This window comes from Sminthopsis crassicaudata, chromosome 4 (assembly GCF_048593235.1).
Source record: "Sminthopsis crassicaudata isolate SCR6 chromosome 4, ASM4859323v1, whole genome shotgun sequence".
NCBI classification, from domain to species: Eukaryota; Metazoa; Chordata; class Mammalia; order Dasyuromorphia; family Dasyuridae; genus Sminthopsis; species Sminthopsis crassicaudata.
The window spans coordinates 304392041-304398040 of record NC_133620.1 but is presented as its reverse complement, the minus strand read 5'-3'; positions in this window follow the sequence as shown (position 1 = coordinate 304398040).

Below are 6000 nucleotides of genomic sequence, written 5' to 3'. Positions count from 1 at the left end.
TCCTCACTCCCTCACAACCAATTAGATAAATTAAGTCTCAAAATTAGCTCAGGACTGATAGATACCACAAGGACTGGAAGCACGACTTACCAGCTGAAGAGAATCTGGAGTTTCAACAGGAAAGGTCAGTTCTCAGGGGAGGAATAAGAAAGACCAGCACAGACGGTGGGGTAGGGGCACACTGCGCCCATTGCGCTGGGAAGGGCTCTGGGATCAGAGAAGCCACTGAGGTAAAGGAATCTGGCACAGGCTGTTAGCTCTTCTCTGCTAATTATTTAGCAGTTCAGAAGAGAAAGCCAAAATATTTTAAAACTCAGATTAGATTTTCCCCGACCCTGGGGGTGACTCAGTAGACTCGGCACCAGGGGGGTGTGGCCTCAGCTACCACCTGAGAATAGTTAAGAGATTGACAAGTGGGTGGATACGGCCCAAGGCAACACACACTGCCTAGCTTAGCTGGAGGGAGTGGAACTCAGCTCCAGGAAGTCCCAGAGAAGCGGAACCTTTGAACTAGGGACCGTGGTTTCTGGCAGACACTTCCAGTTTGAGCGCAGGGGCTTCTCACGTCACCTGCTGCAGACATCCACTCCCCACCCGGACACATAGGCTGGGCTTCCTGCTGTCTTCACTATTTTACGCCCTCAAAGCACAGCAGTGCTAATCACCTCTGAGGCACTTCCAGGGAGGGGGTGGGGAACTCTCTCCCAGAGCTCTCTATTAGCTCAGGCTCAGGAGCCGCTGCATCCATCCGGTCTGGGAGGAAGCTGGTAAAGAAGTAAATAATTTCCTACCCCAGAGACAGACCCCAAAAGATTTTTTTAAGTATGAGCAAAAAAGCTAGAAAAACCATAGATTCCTTCTATACAGAGAAAGAGCGGGTATCCAACCCCGAGGAAGTTGACAGCAGAGAATCAACAGACAACAACCTAAAGGGGAACGATTCCTGCCCCCCATCACATAACTCTCTCCTAGAAGAAGCTCTTAAAAAATTGAGGGAGATCGAAGAAAAATGGGGAAAAGAAAGGGAAGTTATGATAGAGAATAACAACGTCCTGAAATTGGAGTTGGAAAAAATAAAGAATTCACAGGACATGCAGGGAAACAAAATTAGTGAATTAGAAAAGGTTAAAAAAACACAGGAAAGTAGGATTTCTGAATTGGAAAAGATAAAAAAGTCTCAAGAAAATAGAATTTCTGAATTGGAAAAAGAAAATAATTCTCAAAAAAAAAAAATTAGGGAAATGGAAAAAAACTCAATAGAGCAAAATAATTCATTTAAAAACGAAATTGGGCATTTACAAAAAGAACTAAAAACTGTGAAAGAAGAAAATAACTCCTTAAAAGTCAGGATGGAACAAATAGAAATGAATGATTCACAGAGAACCCAAGAATCAGTCAAACAAAACAAAAAAAATGAGAAGCTGGAGAACGTCAAATACTTACTGGGAAAATCTATAGACCTGGAAAATAGATCTAGGAGAGATAATCTGCGGATTATTGGACTTCCAGAAAACTATGACCAAAAAAAGAGCCTAGATTCTATTTTACAGGAAATTATCAAAGAGAACTGTCCAGAGATAATAGAAACAGAAGGGAAAGTAGATGTGGAAAGAATTCATCGAACTCCTTCTGAAATAGACCCTAAAAAAAGAACACCACGGAATATTGTGGCTAAGCTGCAGAATTACCACACAAAGGAGAAAATCCTGCAAGCAGCTAGAAAAAAACAATTTAAATACCAAGGTGCCACAATAAGGGTCACCCAAGACCTGGCTGCCTCCACATTAAAAGATAGAAGGGCCTGGAACCTGATATTCCGAAAGGCAAAAGATCAAGGACTGCAACCAAGAATGAACTACCCAGCTAAGTTTAGCATCTTTTTCCATGGAAGAAGATGGTCATTCAATGAAACAGAGGAATTCTATATGTTTCTAAGAAAAAAACCAGACTTAAACAAAAAATTTGATCTACATCCACAAGACTGAAGAGAAACAGAAAAAGGTACACAGAACCCTTGAGAACTGTAACTCTGTTGTGGGTATATAAAAAATACTCAAGGATAATTTGATTTTACTGATATAAAAGAAAAAAAGGGGGGTGTGGTAAAGGGAAGGAGGTCGGTTCAGAAAAAGGGGAAGGAGTGATAAAAAGAGGGAAACTACATCCCAGGAAGAGACATAGAAAATACACCATATCTGAGGGAACTTAGTGAGGGGGAGAATCATTGTGTGAATCTTACTCTCATTAGAAGAGGCTCAAAGAGTAAATAATTAACATATTTGTTTTTCAGAGAATTTTCTCTCACCTCATTAAAAGGGGGGAGAGGAAAAGGGGAAAGGAAAAGGAGAATAAGTGAAGGGACTTGGAGGGAGGGGGGAGGGATCCTAAAAAAAAAAAAAAAAAAAAAAGAGGGAGGGTTGCGCGTCACAAGGGGGGTCTGTAAATTAAATATCGGGGAGGGGGATCAGGGGGGTCAAGGGAAAAAAGTATAATCTGGGGATAATACGATGGCAGGAAACACAGAATTAGTAATTTTAACTGTAAATGTAAATGGGATGAACGATCCCATCAAACGGAGACGGATAGCAGATTGGATCAAAAAGCAGAACCCTACAATATGCTGTCTACAGGAAACACACTTAAAGCAGGGAGATACATACAGAGTAAAGGTAAAAGGTTGGAACAGAGCCTATTATGCTTCAGGTAAAGCCAAAAAAGCAGGGGTAGCTATCCTTATCTCAGATCAAGCAAAAGCAGAAGTAGATCTTGTTAAAAAAGATAAGGAAGGAAACTATATCCTGCTGAAAGGTAGCATAAATAATGAAGCCATATCAATACTAAACATATATGCACCAAGTGGTATAGCATCTAACTTTCTAAAGGAAAAGTTAAGAGAACTGCAAGAAGAAATAGACAGTAAAACTATAATAGTGGGAGATCTCAACCTTGCACTCTCAGATTTAGACAAATCAAACCACAAAACAAACAAGAAAGAAATTAAAAAAGTAAATAGAACATTAGAAAAACTAGGTATGATAGACCTTTGGAGAAAACTGAATGGCAATAGGAAGGAATATACTTTCTTCTCAGCAGTTCATGGATCCTATACAAAAATTGACCATATATTAGGACATAAAGATCTCAAAATTAAATGTAGGAAGGCAGAAATAATAAATGCCTTCTTCTCAGATCACAATGCAATAAAAGCTACATTCAGTAAAAAGTTAGGGGTAAATAGACCAAAAAGTAATTGGAAACTGAATAATCTCATCTTAAAGAATGACTGGGTGAAAGAGCAAATTATAGAAACAATTAACAATTTCACCCAAGATAATGATAATGATGAGACATCATATCAAAATCTTTGGGATGCAGCTAAAGCAGTAATAAGGGGAAATTTTATATCTTTAGAGGCTTATTTGAAGAAAATTGAGAAAGAGAAGATTAACGAATTGGGCTTACAACTTAAAAGGCTAGAAAAAGACCAAATTATAAACCCCCAACCAAAAATTAAACTCGAAATACAAAAATTAAAAGGAGAAATCAATAAAATTGAAAGTAAAAAAACTATTGAATTAATAAATAAAACCAAGAGTTGGTTTTATGAAAAAGCCAATAAAATAGATAAACCTTTGGTAAATTTGATAAAAAAAAAGAAAGAGGAAAATCAAATTGATAGTCTTACAAATGAAAAGGGGGATCTTTCCACCAATGAAGAGGAAATTAGAGAAATAATAAGGAGTTACTTTGCCCAACTTTATGCCAATAAATTTGATAACTTAAGTGAAATGGATGACTTTCTCCAAAAATATAGGCTCCCTAGATTAACAGAGGAGGAGATAAATTGCTTAAATAGTCCCATTTCAGAAAAAGAAATAGAACAAGCTATTAATCAACTCCCCAGGAAAAAATCCCCAGGGCCAGATGGATTCACATGTGAATTCTACCAAACATTTAAAGAACAATTAGCCCCAATGTTATATAAATTATTTGAAAAAATAGGGGATGAAGGAGTCCTACCAAACTCCTTTTATGACACAGACATGGTACTGATACCTAAACCTGGTAGATCGAAAACTGAGAAAGAAAATTATAGACCAATCTCCTTAATGAATATTGATGCTAAAATCTTAAATAAGATAGCAAAAAGACTTCAGAAAATCATCTCCAAGATAATACACTATGATCAAGTAGGATTTATTCCAGGAATGCAGGGCTGGTTTAATATTAGGAAAACTATTAATATAATTGACCATATTAATAATCAAATTAATAAGAACCATATGATCATCTCAATAGATGCAGAAAAAGCATTTGACAAAATCCAACATCCATTCCTACTAAAAACTCTTGAGAGTATAGGAATAAATGGATTATTCCTTAGAATAATCAGGAGTATATATTTAAGACCGTCAGTAAGCATAATATGCAATAGAAATAAACTGCAACCTTTCCCAGTAAGATCAGGAGTGAAACAAGGTTGCCCACTATCACCATTACTATTCAATATAGTACTAGAAACGCTAGCCTCGGCAATAAGAGCCGAGAAAGAGATTCAAGGAATTAGAGTAGGAAATGAGGAAATTAAACTATCACTTTTTGCAGATGACATGATGGTATACTTAGAGAACCCCAAAGACTCTGCTAAAAAGCTACTAGAAATAATTCAAAATTTCAGCAAAGTGGCAGGATACAAAATAAATCCACATAAATCCTCGGCATTTTTATATATCACTAACAAAATGCAACAGCAAGAGATACAAAGAGAAATTCCATTCCAAACAAATGTTGAGAGTATAAAATATTTGGGAATCCATCTACCAAAGAAAAGTCAGGAATTATATGAGAAAAATTACAAAACACTTGCCACAAAAATAAAATCAGATTTAAATAATTGGAAAGACATTCAGTGCTCTTGGATAGGCCGAGTGAATATAATAAAGATGACAATACTCCCCAAACTAATCTATTTATTTAGTGCTATACCAATCAGACTCCCAAGAAACTATTTTAATGACCTAGAAAAAATAACAACAAAATTCATATGGAAGAATAAAAGGTCAAGAATTGCAAGGGAACTAATGAAAAAAAACTCAGAAGAAGGTGGTCTAAGTGTACCTGATCTAAAGCTATATTATATAGCAGCAGTCACCAAAACCATTTGGTATTGGCTACGAAATAGACCGGTACATCAGTGGAACAGATTAGATACAAAGGACAAAAAAGGGTACATCTATAGCAATCTAATCTTTGACAAACCCAAAGATTCCAACATTAGGGATAAAAATTCATTATTCGGAAAAAACTGTTGGGAAAACTGGAAATTAGTATGGCAGAAATTAGATATGGATCCACACTTAACACCATATACCAAGATAAGATCAAAATGGGTCCATGATTTAGGCATAAAGAGGGAGATAATAAATAGATTAGAGGAACAGAGGATAATCTACCTCTCAGACTTGTGGAGGAGGAAGGAATTTATGACCAGAGGAGAACTAGAGATCATTATTGATCACAAAATAGAAGATTTTGATTACATCAAACTAAAAAGTTTCTGTACAAATAATACTAATGCAAACAAGATTAGAAGGGAAGTAACAAATTGGGAAAATATTTTTAAAAACAAAGGTTCTGACAAAGGTCTCATTTCCAAAATATATAGAGAACTGACCATAATTTATAAGAAACCGAACCATTCTCCAATTGATAAATGGTCAAAGGATATGAACAGACAATTCTCAGAGGAAGAAATTGAAACTATATCCACTCACATGAAAGTGTTCCAAATCACTACTGATCAGAGAAATGCAAATTAAGACCACTCTGAGATACCACTACACACCTGTCAGATTGGCTAAGATGACAGGAACAAATAATGACAAATGTTGGAGGGGATGTGGGGAAATTGGGACACTAATACGTTGCTGGTGGAGTTATAAAAGAATCCAGCCATTCTGGAGAGCAATCTGGAATTATGCCCAAGGAGTTATCAAACTG